The sequence below is a fragment of the Gekko japonicus genome, unplaced genomic scaffold, assembly GCF_001447785.1.
Source record: "Gekko japonicus isolate JY-2015 unplaced genomic scaffold, Gekko_japonicus_V1.1 scaffold632, whole genome shotgun sequence".
Classification (NCBI taxonomy): Eukaryota; Metazoa; Chordata; class Lepidosauria; order Squamata; family Gekkonidae; genus Gekko; species Gekko japonicus.
Window position 1 is genome coordinate 740,735 of NW_015172025.1, and position 13,808 is coordinate 754,542.

The 13,808-nt window shown below is 51.3% G+C and overlaps 1 protein-coding gene across 1 annotated transcript in view; it reads left to right on the forward strand.

The window, feature by feature from the left end:
* Window positions 1-5,745: 5,745 nt before the first annotated feature.
* Window positions 5,746-13,808, forward strand: part of RFX2 (regulatory factor X2) — a 79,943-nt gene continuing 71,880 nt past the window's right edge. Inside the window, exon 1 of the mRNA XM_015420530.1 lies at window positions 5,746-5,761. The gene's annotated coding sequence lies outside the window, so the exon portion shown is untranslated. The remainder of the gene's footprint in view (window positions 5,762-13,808) is intronic.

Consider the following 13,808-nt stretch of genomic DNA (forward strand, 5'->3'; position numbering starts at 1 on the left):
GCCGTAACAATAAATTTGATTTGATTTATTTGATTTTTATCCTGCCCTCCCTGCCGAGGCAGTCTCCGGGCAGCTTACATTAAAAGACTAAAATATATTAAAACAGAAGTGCTTGTTAATACAATAGTAAAGGTAAAGGTTCCCTTGCTCGAAAGCCAGTTGAGTCCGAATCTAGGGTTGCGGTGCTCATCTCCGTTTCCAAGCCGAAGAGCCAGCGCTGTCCGAAGACGTTTCCGTGGTCATGTGGCCGGCATGACTAAACACCAAGGCGCACGGAACACTGTTACAATAATACAATACAGCACCATAAAATACAAAAACATAACAAATCACAGTAGAAGATGAAGTGCTGGTGCCAGTAATGTCCCCGTGGCCATGATAGGATGGTCTGAAGTATGGCCCACCATCAGTTGTCCAGCCCAGCAGCAGTTGGTGTTAACAAAAGGGCCTTGACAATCCAGTTGGTATTGTGGGTGTTGTTAGTGGCGGCTCCTAATCCAAGGTCTGGTGGAAGAGCTTCGTTTTACAGGCCCTGCGGAACTGTATAAGGTCCTGCAGGGCCCTGATGTCTTCTGGGAGCTCATCCCCCCAGTGGGGAGCCGCCACTGAAAAGGCCCTAGCCCTGGTAGAGGCCAGTTCGGCGTCTTTCGATCCAGGAGGAGTCAAACGGTTTTGCGACCCTGATCTCAGTGCTCTCTGGGGAACATGCGGGGAAAGGTGGTCCCTCAGGTAGACAGGCCCCAGGCCATATAGGGCTTTAAAGGTCAAAACTAGCACCTTGAAGTGAATCTGGTATGCTATTGGCAACCAGTGCAATGCCTTTAGCACAGACTAGATGTGCTCCCGTATGGGGAGGCCCATCAACAGCCTGGCCACCGCATTTTGCACCAGCTGCAGCTTCTGGAGTTGCGACAAGGGCCCCATGTAGAGAGCGTTGCAGTAGTCTAATCTCTAGGTGACCATAGCATGGATCACTGTTGCCAGATCATTGCGTTCGAGGAAGGGAACCAGCTGCCTGATCAGCCGGAGATGGTAAAAGACTGACTTGGCAGTGGCTGCTACCTGGGCCGCCATCGTTAGGGAGGCATCCAGGAGCACTCCCAAACTCCTGACCCTCGGCACTGGCACCAACGGTGCCCCATCGATGTCCTGTAGCGCCCAGTCCAGGTCTTCTGGGGCAGAGTCGGACTGGCCGCCCAACAACAGATAGAGCTGGGTGTCATCCGCATATTGGTGACACCCAATCCATGCCTCCGGGCAATCTGGGTAAGGGGGTGCATGTAGATGTTGAATAACATCAGGGAGAGCACTGCCCCTTGAGGCACTCCACAGATCAGCGGGTGCCTTCGGAACATCCGCTCCCCAAGCACCACCCTTTGTCTCCGACCCCGGAGAAAGGAGACGAGCCATTGCAAGGCAAGCCCCTGCACCCCCATGTTGGTGAGGCAGTGGGTCAGTAGCTGATGGATGACCGTGTCGAACGCTGACAACAGGTCCAACAGCAACAGCACTGCCGTCCCGCCTTGATCCAGATGCCTCTGGAAGTTGTCTGTGAAGGCGGCCAGTGTCGTCTCCGTCCCATTGCCCAGACGGAAGCCAGACTGGAAAGGGTCCAGCATGGAAGTGTCGTCCATAAAGCTCTGCAACTGTATCGCCCCCTTGCCCAGAGGCACAGGCTGGGGTGTCACTAATCTGTGGATGACACCCAGCTATGTCTGATGTTGGGCGGCCGGTTTGACTTGACCCCGGAAGATCTGGACCGGGCGTTAAAAGCCGGGGCGGGCAGGCTTAGACTTAGCCGATGGAAATTGAATCCGACGAAGACGGAGGTCCTGTGCCTGAGTCAGAATGGAGCAAGGGTAGGGATCCCACTACCAGCCTTCAATGGGGCGCCGTTGGTGCCAGCGCTGGAGGTCTGGAGTTTGGGAGTGCTCTTGGAGGCCTCCTTAACAATGGAGGCCCAGGTAGCAGCCACTGCCAAGGCAGCCTTTTACCATCTTCAGCTGATAAGGCAGTTGGTTCCCTTCCTTGAACGCAATGATCTGGCAACAGGGATCCACACGATGGTCAACTCGAGATTAGACTACTGTAATGCTCTCTACATGGGGCTGCCCTTTTTGCAAATCCGGAAGCTGCAGCTGGTGCAAAATGCGGCGGCTAGGCTCCTGATGGGTCTCCCTGTGCGGGAGCAAATCCAGCCTGTGCTGAAGGCACTGCACTGGCTGCCGATAGCATACTGGATCTGCTTCAAGGTGCTGGTCTTTAAAGCCCTATATGGCCTGGGGCCTGCCTACTTGAGGGACCGCCTTTCCCCGCATGTTCCCCAGAGAGCAGTGAGGGCGGGGTCCCCAAACCGTTTGACTCTCCCTGGACCCAAAAATGCCAGATTGGCCTCTACTAGGGCCAGGGCCTTCTCAGTAGCGGCTCCATGCTGGTGGAATGAGCTCCCGGAAGACAGCAGGGCCCTGCGGGACCTTTTACAGTTCCGCAAGGCCTGTAAAACAGAGCTCTTTCACCAGGCCTTCAATTAGGAGCCGCTACTAACACTGACCTGGGAAAAGGCCCTTCACGACAACTGCATGTCAACAGTAACATCCTTTGGCCATACTTCCTGCTACATCTGCGACATCAGGGCCAAGAGTTACCACCGCCAGCACTTATTTGTGAACTGTATCTGTAAAGTATATACATTTTATTTATTTATAATTTATAAATTCAATTTATAGCCCGCCTTCCCCACTACGCGGGCTCAGGGCGGCTCACAATCAGGCACAGGCCCGCACATAAAACATAATTAAAACGATTTAAAATCATTTCTACAATATTACAACATTATTAAGTGCTCTGGATGTTCCGAATAGATCTTCCATGGAGATGACGTATTAATGCTGCTATACCCCTCAGTGCATTTGTTCCGCTTAGTGCTGTCGTTCTTTCTTCCAGGGCCAGATAATGATGGTACGATAGTGGTGGCTCCTACTCATACGCCTGGCGGAAGAGCTCCGTCTTGCAGGCCCTGCGGAACTGTGCGAGGTCCTGCGGGGCCCGGATCTCTTCCGGAGCCCATTCCACCAGGTAGGAGCCGCCACCGAGAAGGCTCTGGCCCTGGTAGCAGCCAGCCTGGCCTCCTTGGGGCCTGGCATCGCCAGGAGATGTTGCGTCCCCGACCGTGGTGCCCGTGGGGAACATATGGGGAAAGGCGGTCCCTTAGGTATGCTGGACCCCAGCCATATAGGGCTTTTATGAGGTGTTTGTATGTAAGGAATTTGTATTTTAATTTTTTAATGTGAGCTCCCTGAGCCTGCCTCGGCAGGAAGGGCGGGATACAAATCGAATTAAATAAATAAATAAATAAAAATACTATTGGGCTCAAACTGTCATAATAAATTGTGTAATTTAGCAGTTGACAAGTGCCAGAATCCAGGAGCCAACCCCAAGGAGGCTGTAGTTCAAATAATGCTGCTCCTTTATATAATGGATCCCTTTGCAGTGAGCAGAACTCCTGTAACTGAAACACTTTCCCAATAACTAAATTTACTCTTAAGCAGAGGTCTCCCTGCCAACGCGTCCAGAATAAGTCGGGTAGGATTCAAGAGCCTGGCAGGATGAGACCCTCTTTTCTCAAGGGCCGATCAGGTGACTGTATAAGTAAGGAATGCAGTCCACAGCCTCTCCCCAGTGGATATTCAGATACACTGCCTCAGACAAGGTAGGCTCCATTTAGCTCTTTGGGCTGGGGGATATTCAGAAATATGTTTTCTCCAAATACACAACCTTGTTCTGGAGAAGTATCAACCAAAATACTCTAGAATTACAGATGTGGAGAAATGCTTGTCCTTCAGGTCTATAAGAAGCCCACTTCTGTTGCCTGCCTTTCCCCTTTCCTGACAGTAGAGGGTAGAATTTATTTGCAGTCCAGCTTCTTGGCAAAGGGCTGACTCATGTTAGCTGCAGTCAAAGGGCGTGCCTCCTTGTAGTCCCCTACCGATTGGCCTTGCGTGCAGGAGCCCAACAGGGCTACCTGAGCAGCAGCATTGGTACGGCAGGGTATTTACCCACATTTCTGATAGGTTTCCTGTTTTCCTGATTAAAAACTGGAGGTAGAGGCCACCCTTGAAACCCCACAAAGTTTACTTCTAAAAATGTGTGAAGGATCCCCTTTTTCCGTATGAGTCTGGTGTGTGCCTTCTGAATGAAGAGTTGAGCAGTGAATGATGCAGAGATGCAACAGGCAACCTCTTCAGAAGGCAGGTATTTTAGTGGTGACATTTCAGGAGGGACGACTGAAGGTTCAAACCATTTCTCTGTGGGTGATACCCCAACCAGGGGCTAACTGGAAAGAAAGCCAGCAGTCTCTCTGGAGGGCAGGCGATCCTGCACTCAGAACAAATTAAATCTTCCGACACGTCATCACTTTCTCCTTGAAGAAACAAATACAAGATCAGAGCAGGAACTCATGCAGATACACAGCTGGCTCCCTCAACAGAGTTTTTTTGGGAGCTTTGAGCTGCTTTTACCATGTTAGCAGAAATCAAATCTGCACAAAATGTAGGAAAAACTGTATATGTGTCAATTTCCTTTCTTGCACTTCCTTGTAGTGTGACCTTTTCCCTAGTAGCCCCACCCACTGGCTAACTGCCCTTCACAGCATTCTCTAAATTTGCCTCTTCCTGTTAACTTCACATCCTCTTCCTTTCCTATTGAAACACTAGATACCCCTGCTGCCTTTTATACATAGAGTGCTTTGGAACATGGTCCATGGAGACTCCACGCAGTTACCTTAATGAACACCAGTGGAGACTCCTCCTTCAACCCAGCCTGCTCAATCCACATAATCTTCCGTTGGTTGCCCTCCCACTGAGTTTCACCTAACGGCTCCACACATCTCCAGTTTGGTGTCGTGGTTAAGAGTGGCAGACTCTAATCTGGAGAACCGGCTTTGATTCCCCAGTCTTCCACATGCCGCCAGCTGGGTAGCCTTGGGTCAGTCACAAGTTCTCTCAGGAGCCGTTCTCTCAGAGCTCTCAGCCCCACCTCCCTCACAGCGTGTCCTGTTGTGGGGAGGGAGAGGGAAAGGAGACCGTAAACCGCTCTGAGATTCCAAGTGAAGGGCGGGGTATAAATACAATCTCTTCTAGTCTTCTGCATCACCACCTACCTTTACACAAAGCAAGTTAACCTACTTGCCAGTACATCCCCCAACTTTATTATTTTTTTAAATTGTTGGGCATCTTCATCAGTTGGGTTTTAATGAATTCATTTTAACGAATTAATCTCCGCCCCTGAGAGGCGGTTTACCCATACTCTGTACATGCTCAGAGGAAGCGGAGAGGGAAAACCGTCTCGGGCTCATTTAGCCGCTCCTTCTGCGCAGCAAAGGCGCCCTCTGCCCATGCTCAGAGTCTACCAGCCCCCGCTCCTTCCGTCGCCCGCCTGTCGCGCCAAAACGCCCGCCAACTCCCGGCTCCGCCCCCTTTGACGCAGCTCGCTCGTCATTGGTCCCCCGCTCCCGCCCAATTAGCGCGACGCAAATCCTCTTTCCTTCCCCCCCTCTCCGTGGAGGCGTGGCAGGCGTGGCCGGGGGAGGGGCCCCGGCGGTGACGTCAGCGGCGAGGCTAGCAACAGTTGCCTCGAAACCCCGCGCGAGGAGGCGCCATAGTGACCGTAGCCCTGGAGACTGTTACTTGCCAACGGGAGCCTCACGCAGCCCCGGCCGACCGAGCCCAGCGTCGCCCGGCCAGCTCGGCGGGGAGGAGGGCAGGTGAGCCCGGCCGGCGGAGGGGGCTGAGTGGCGGTCCGCGCGGGGTGGGGGGAGAAGAGGAGTGACTCCGGGGTAGGTGCCGCGGGGGGGGGAAACCGGAGTCACTCCGGATTAGGGCTGAGAGCAGAGAACTGGAGTCACTCCGGAGGAAGAGCGAAGCGGGAGGAGGAGGAGGGGGGCGAGTTTGAAGCGCGGAGGGGGGGGGAGGAGCGAAGGACAACTTTGGAAGCAGGCGATCCGGAGTCGCTCCGGGTTGAATAGGGAAGGAAGACTTCTCCTTCGGAAGGGCATCGACGCTGGATCCGGGGGGGGACGCGCCGGTCGCCGCGGAGTGGGAGCGGAGAGTTTGGAATCGGGGGCCGGGGTGTGTGTGTGTGGTTTGGGACGGCGAGGAATTAAGAACTCCGGGAATGGACCCCCCCCCCGGAGTCGCTCGGGGGATCACCGATGGGAGGGGAACTGGAGCGACTCCGGATCGGGGGGGGGGTAGGCAGGGGCAGATTAACCACGAAGCAGACTAGGCACGTGCTTAGGGCACCAGGGCCAAAAGGGGCACCACAAAGTTGGGAAAAGGGTGAAAAGCTTAGTTTGTACAGTATATTGTGCTATCCTAGGAGTAATTTTTTGTATTGCTGCAACCTGCATTGTCTATCTGGTCAGACAGTTCAACAGCTAAAATGGACTGGGTCAGTGTGGAAAGGAGGGGGGCACCAAGATGGGTCAGTGCTTTGGGCACCAGTAAGCCTTCATCCGCCCCTGGCCACAAGGTATAGATAGGAACTCTCGGTCTGGGGCAAGTGATGCTCTGTATTCTTGGTGCTTGGGGGACGACAACAGTGGGAGGGGTTCTAGTGTCCCGGCCCCACTGCTGGACCTCCTGCTCTGGGGGCCACCCTTCTTGAGCTAAGGCAAAACTCTGTGAGCTGGAGACTGAAAAACCTGTGAGCTAGCTCACACTAACTCAGCTTAGAGGGAACACTGCTCTGGGGCCATCCTTCCTGAGCTGAGACAAAAATCTGTGAGCCAGCTCACACTACAGCTCATCTTAGAGGGAACACTGGTGGGGAGCAGTGTTCCCTCTAAGATGAGTTAGTGTGAGCCAGCTCACAGTTTTTCAGCCTCTGGCTCATACCTTTTTGCCTTAGCTCAGGAAGGAAGGCTCCAGAGCAAACTAATTTATTCAGTAGCCAAATCGCTCGCTCACAACTTTAATGCCCATAGCTCACAAAGTAGAATTTTTGCTCACAAGACTCCTCAGCTTAGAGGGAGCTTTGGTTGGGAGAGAGGTGAAGAGTTCAGGAGAAGTGTGTAGACGGGAGGAAGGAGTTGTTGTGGGGGGGTAATCTAGGGTGGCTCTGGATACAGGGTGGAAGAAGGGGCTTTTTGCATGGGGGGGGAGATAGGAGTTTGCCATGCAGTAAAGTGTGCGGCTTGGTGAGATCTTGTCCATGGGGTCGCGAAGAGTCGGACTCGACTGTGTGACTGAACAACAACAACAAAAAAGTGTGCGGGAGGGTTATCTGAAGTGGCTCCGGATCTCGGGGGGGGGGGGGGTTTCCCCCAAAGACAGGCAGGAGCCCGGGCACCAGAATGCCTCCAGTTTTAGGCGGGAGAGGATGTCCGATTTGATGTGGAAGGGAAAAGGCAGACCTGGAGCAATTTGTGGGGGTGGGGGTGGTGGGAAGAAAGTATGTGATTTGTGGTGCCCTAGTGAACGGAAGGAGTGCAAGCGTGATTTGGGAAGTAAGAAGAGTGCGAGAACTGGAGTGAATCCGGATGCCCTGCAGGAAGGAAAGAGCTTGGCCTGATTAGCCGCAATGAGGACCCTGAGTTGGCGAGGGCGGCTCCAGGTTAGGAGTAAGAGAACAGGTGTGTGCCATAGACAGATCCCCAAATCCAGAGCAAGCAGGGCCCCGTCTAAACCCGCCTAGGTATGCCCTTCGGATGCCAACCTCCCCTTCTTCTCAGCACGAGGGCAAAACATGGGAAGATGCAGAAATCCTCTTGCAGGCAGGTACGAACTGCCAAAAGCGCAGCTGGGAGCAGCGGGATTTGACATGTGAACACAAAACTCCCCCTCTGCCTTCGTTCAGGGTGCTAAGCAACCGGCTGTACAAATTATTTCCCCCCTTTGGTTGCTACTATATGGCCTTGCCTGCATTTTTGGGCCTCTGGGGTGACTTGTACAACAGCACCTGGCACCCTGGATGCACAGTAACTGCTCCTATTTTTCCCCCTTCCAGAGTTTAACTCATCAGACTTTCCCCCCTAGTCACTGCCTTCCAGAGTTTAACTCATCAGACTTCCCCCCCTAGTCACCTCACTTCGTTCTAATTTTTTTTGGGTGGAATCTGTTGAATCTGCCTGCAGTCTTTTTCATGTTTGGTAAATCCTGAACGGTAAAACCTGCCATTTCTTTCTGTATGAATCCTTCGTGTGGTTTGGCTTGCTTGCCTTGAGCCATCTGGCGAGATGCTGCAGAATGGATTGTAAAAACTGGAATGTGTTGGGGCTGGCTTGTGAGAGGGGTTGTGGCTTAATGGTAGAGCATCTGCTTTGCATGCAGGGTCAATCCCTGGCATCTCCAGTTGAAAGGCCGGGTAGTAGGTGATGGGAAAGACCTGTGCCGGAGACCCTGGAGAGCGGCTGCCAGTCTGAGTGGGCAATACCGACAGTGATGGACCAGGAATCTGATTCAGTATAAGGCAGCATCGTATGTATCTGGGGAAAACTGAATCTGTGAGTTCTAATAATTGTGTTAAATAATATGCAATGTTTTATAAATGCATTTTTATATATTTTAAAATGCAAGGATTCTTGATAGAAATCACAGTTTCCTCTCCTTTTTTATTTTATTTCTTTTCCCCTTCTGTTTTCTTTGCAAATCAGGTCCCTGAATCTGAATTATCATTTGAATGCAAAGAAGTAAAGCTGAGTGGCATCAATACGAAATTCTGGTTTTCATCATTTTTTAATCTTTAGGGCAGTAGCACCAAGATCAGGCCATTTCTGTGGTGATCAATTTCTATAACTATGAGTATCTTATTGAGAAACTAATCAGCATTCTTCTTGGTCTGGGGTGTATGTGTGTGTGGGGGAAATCCTTGACCCCCCCAGGGCCAGGTTTTAGGATCACAAGCCTGAGCAGCTGTTTCAGATTTCTAGGCAAGAAGTTCAAGTATTTAGGATTTCTTTTTCTCCCAGCACTCTCATCATAAATATGAAATTATTTGGGGTATCCAGTTGTTGTCCCCTGGACACAGGGGACTGGAAGTTCTCATTGCTTTTCATACGCTCAAAACTTCTCTTACAATGGCATTTGGGTGATATAAAAAAAGTGCCCAGTTCTTAAAAATAAAAAAAACAACCCTAGACTGTAGCATGAAAATAATAATAAAAAGCCTACGGTGAATTTCTTTGCAAAAATTGGTTTTTGGGGGGGGGGCAGAACAATCTCACTTCATTGAACTTGAATCCACAGTTTGCAGGAGTGGAGGAAAGAAAGAGGTGCTCGAATCCGCTTCCTCCCCCCTTTGGAGCTGGTGGGGGGGATTAAACTTTTCCAGCCATTGGTTGACGTTCTGTTAAACCCCACAGGGCCTTTTTACGAGCAGCAGAATAATGTAATGGGGTGGGCGGGGTGCAGATCCCGGAGGTTTCTTGTCCCTCGTAAACTGTCCACCGTGTTTCTTGCCGAGGGTTGCGCAGATCTATTTAAAACCGTCCAACCCCCCCCCCCTGTCGAGAACCGCATGCCAACGGCGTCGAAGTCTGGCAAGCATTCCTAGAGCAGGATTCCGTCTGGTCGGCGTGCCAAGGCTTGAAGTTAGCTGCTGGGGAGCAGAACTTGGTTTTCTCGGGCCTGAGGCAGGATTAAGTTTCAGATATGTGAAACCGCGGCTTCCTTCGCTTGGGTCCCAGGTCCCTCATTCCTCTGCCCTCCCTCTTCATGCCTTGACTTTGGGCCATTCATCCATCCCAAATTACCTTTTTTGTTTGGTGCCCCGACTTCTTCCTGTGAGCTTCTAAGTGGGACGCCTGGACCATGATACACCTTAAAGAACCTGGTTCAAAGCGGAGGGAAGAGCAAATCTGTGCCCCTTTTTCCAAAGTGGGAAGGTGACCCTTGGGAAACAGTTGAGCTGGTGCATAGCTCGGATCTAAGGTCTTGTAGTTAGGGTGCTAGAGTGGGAAGTGTGGAACGGTGACTTGTTTGGGGGTTTTAAATTTGTGTGTTGTGTGTGTGCACACCTGGAAGTGATGGTGATCCCTGGTGACTGACCCCTACTGGGGGCCTGGAGGATATTCGGAGAGGCGGCTGAATAAAGTCTGTCCTCCCGCCTCTGGTCTTCCAAGGAGGCCTCCCATCCAAGTCCTTGCCAGAGTCGACTCTGCTTCACTTCCAAGATCGGACGAGACCGGGCTCGCCTGGGCTGTCCAAGTCAGGGCAGAAACGGTGATTGTTAACGTGATGTTAGTGGTGGAAAGTGCCATCAGGTTGCAGCTGACTTATGGCGACCCTGTAGGGTTTTGAATGCAAGGGACTTTCAGAGGTGGCTGGCCATTGCCTGCCTCTTCATCACAACCCTGGACTTCCTTGGTGGTCTCCCATCCCGATACTAACCAGAGCTGAACCTGCTTTGCTTCTGAGACCTGATGAGTTCGGGCTCACCTGGACCATCCAGGTCAGGACAAATAGCATATTACTTTCTCCATATTACAGATGAGTGACTTCTGGGCCAGTGGCTGAACTGAGGCTGCAAGCAAGGTCAAGATGCAAACGGGGGGGGGGGGCGCGCTCCCACTGCCCAGCATGGTCTCTCTTCTCCTACTGTGCACCATCTCCCAGAGAAACAGGGATGGGTCTCCTTGTGTGTAAGCCTCATTGAAACAAATGAGACCTGCCCAAGAGCACTTGATAGATTGGATCCCGGAGCTCAGTTCTGCCAGAAGCGGTGGTTTCCCTCCTGCATGAGGAACCCACTCCCATTGCGAGAGGCTCTTACATTAGAGGAAGGCTCCTTGAACCGGAGCGTGGGCCTCTGTTCGTGGAACTCTCTGTATATTAGGTAAAGGTTCCCTTGCTCGACAGCCAGTCGAATCCAACTCTAGGGTTGCGGTGCTCATCTCCATTTCAAAGCCGAAGAGCCAGCGCTGTCTGAAGATGTTTCCATGGTCATGTGGCTGGCATGACTAAACACCAAGGCGCACGGAACGCTGTTACCGTCCCACCGAAGTGGTACCTATTTATCTACTTGCAATGTCTTGCTTTTGAACTGCTAGGTTGGCAGGAGCTGGAACTAGAGACGGGAGCTCACTCCGTCACACGGCACACCCGGGTCTCGAACTGCTGAACTACTGACCTTCCACAGCCTGCAGTTCAGCGTCTTAACCACTTGAGCCACTGCAGCTCCTTTCTGTATATTAACAGGCGCAAACATGCGTTAGAGGAGCCTGATCCCCAGTGGCAGAGAGCGGCGCGTGGATTGCGTTGCTCCGCAGTTCAGAGTAGTGCACTTAGGCCTGATAGTCGCTCTGGTGGCTGCCCTCTGTCTGGGCTGAGGCATGAGTAACCCTCTCACAGTTGGATGCTTTATAGTAAAAAAAATCTCGCCTTTTCCTTGACAACATTTTGTCTGTTTAACAAGAAAGAGGCAGTGTGTCGAGAACAAAGGTGTCAGGGAGAAAGTGAGGCTAGAACCCCTCTCTTTGATCTGCTACTATTCCGTATATGAGGAATTTTCTTTGTGTAAAGAGCAGTCATTCAGGGGGGAAGGGGGGGGTACAGCTCAGGCCCTCCCAGTGGATGACCTCCCTACAATTCGTTGGAATTATTTCGTTAGCAGAGTGCGCAAGGTGCATAACGTAGCAGAGTCTATCTGGGTAGCTTGTGCTGTCCAGAGACAAAGTCACACGCAGAGCCTCTTTATCGTTGTAAAACTAATATGCGTCCTTTTATTTAAGGAACTCCCATTCTAGACAGGATAGAGTAGAGATAGGTTTCTAATCTGGTCTAACTAATCTGGTCGATCTCTGTCCTGTGGAACTCGCATTTAGACAGTTTGGCAAACAGCTTACGCTTGTACAATGTTTGGAGCACCTTTCTCACCAGTTTCACATGTGACTCTTCATCGGGGGAGTACAGCAAGCTATCATCTATGTAAATAAGGGCCCCCCTGAATAGGTGTTCATGCAACACTTCATTGATTAAGTTCATCTGGAGATACAGGATACAGGAGATACAGGAGGCCTGTCCTGCTCTCAAGATAGAGAAGGCTGGCATGGTGTGGAGAGAAAGTGTCAGACTGGAAGGAAGGAAGTTTCCCTAAGAGTAGCAATCTATAGCACCAGAGGAGAGAAGGAAAGGATGTCCAGTGCCCTAGCCAGCCTGTCTGTCTCTCTGACTCTCTCATAGTCTGCCTCTGAAGGCTGAGGCTAAGAGACAGCGCAAAGTCCTTCATTTCCAACAAAAATTAGGCCTAATTTAAATAAGCAAGCAGATAGGGGGTTGCAGTATAAATAACCTTAGAATCAATAGAACTACTGCAAATGTGCAATCAGTGATTGTAATAACAATACTCTTCAAGTGTATACAAAATTACAAAATACACAATAACAACATATTTGTTTTTACAGATGATAAATAGATGGACGAAATTCCCCGGAGTTGGTGTTCCGTTTCGTGGCGACTTCTTCACACATCATAACTCAAAAAGAAGTGCCCTCACAGAGTCACAGACATTCCCAATGGATTCTTCTCAATTCCTAAACATTTGTAGTGTTCATTCCTGATACATGTTAGACCATAGTATAAATGCGGGCTAATCAGGCTGAACACTACAAACGTTTAGGAATTGAGAAGAATCCAGAACACCAACTCCGGGGAATTTCGTCCATCTATTTATCATCTGTAAAAACAAATATGTTGTTATTGTGTATTTTGTAATTTTGTATACACTTGAAGAGTATTGTTATTACAATCACTGCTTGCACATGTGCAGTAGTTCTATTGATTCTAATTTAAATAAGCTGCAGTAGACTGCCTGCCACCTTCATTTCTGACCCACTACAGTATCTTCTGAATGCTGTCCATGCAGCGAAGGGTGTCTGCCCATCCGTGCAGGAGAGACAGGATGGGGTAGTAGTTAGAGTGTTGGACTTGGGTCCAGGAGAGCGGCATTGCCATGATGAGGCTTGCTGGGTGACTCTAGGCCTCTCTCTCTCTCCTCTAGCCTAGTGTACCTCACAGGGCTGTTGTGGGAATAAAAAAGAGAAGAGAATCGTGTATGCTGCCCTGAGCTTGTTGGAGGAAGGGCAGGATAAAAATGTGATGGAGATCCCAGCCTGCCTGGATCAAAAAGACCCGTCCGAGTCTGAGGCGCCTCCTACCCAGCCCTGTCTTCCCCGAGTTCTCCTGGGCCCAAAGAGCGGTCCAGGGTTCGTCCTGCTTTGCCTACAAGCTCCACCCACATTGCCACATCATGCAACATAAAACCAGGTGCGCGTGGCCCCAGTTGCGGGATTGCGTTATCCTGCAAACCTTCCTGGGCTCTTCCACCAGTCGCATCCTGTTAAAGTAGTCTTCAGGAGGCAACAGGGATGTTTCCCCTCCTGTTGGCAGCCCAAGCGGCTGTCTTTCAGGTCCTCACCCATGGTGTCGTTGGTCCCTGGGGGAGTCTGCAATTGTCGGGGGCTTGCAAGGGGGTGGCATTGTGGCTCTTGGCTCGGCCGCTGATCCAGATTCTCTTCCTTCCTCTTTGGGACGGTGTCATAGGAGAGGGACCCTGAGGTTTCCGATGCCCCAATAAGGAAAATGAGCCACTGTGAAGAGACAAAGTAGGGTTGCCAACTCCAGGTTGGGAGCCTGAGGAGGGTGGGGTTGGGGGAGGGGAGGAGCTACCAGACTGGGGTTCAGTTCCATAGAGTCCACCCTCCAAAGCAGCCATTTTCTCCATGGGAACAGATTTCTGTCCTCTGGAGATGGCTTGTAATTCCGGGAGATCTCCAACCCCCCCCCCCCCACACGACGACACCGTGTAGCGGGGCG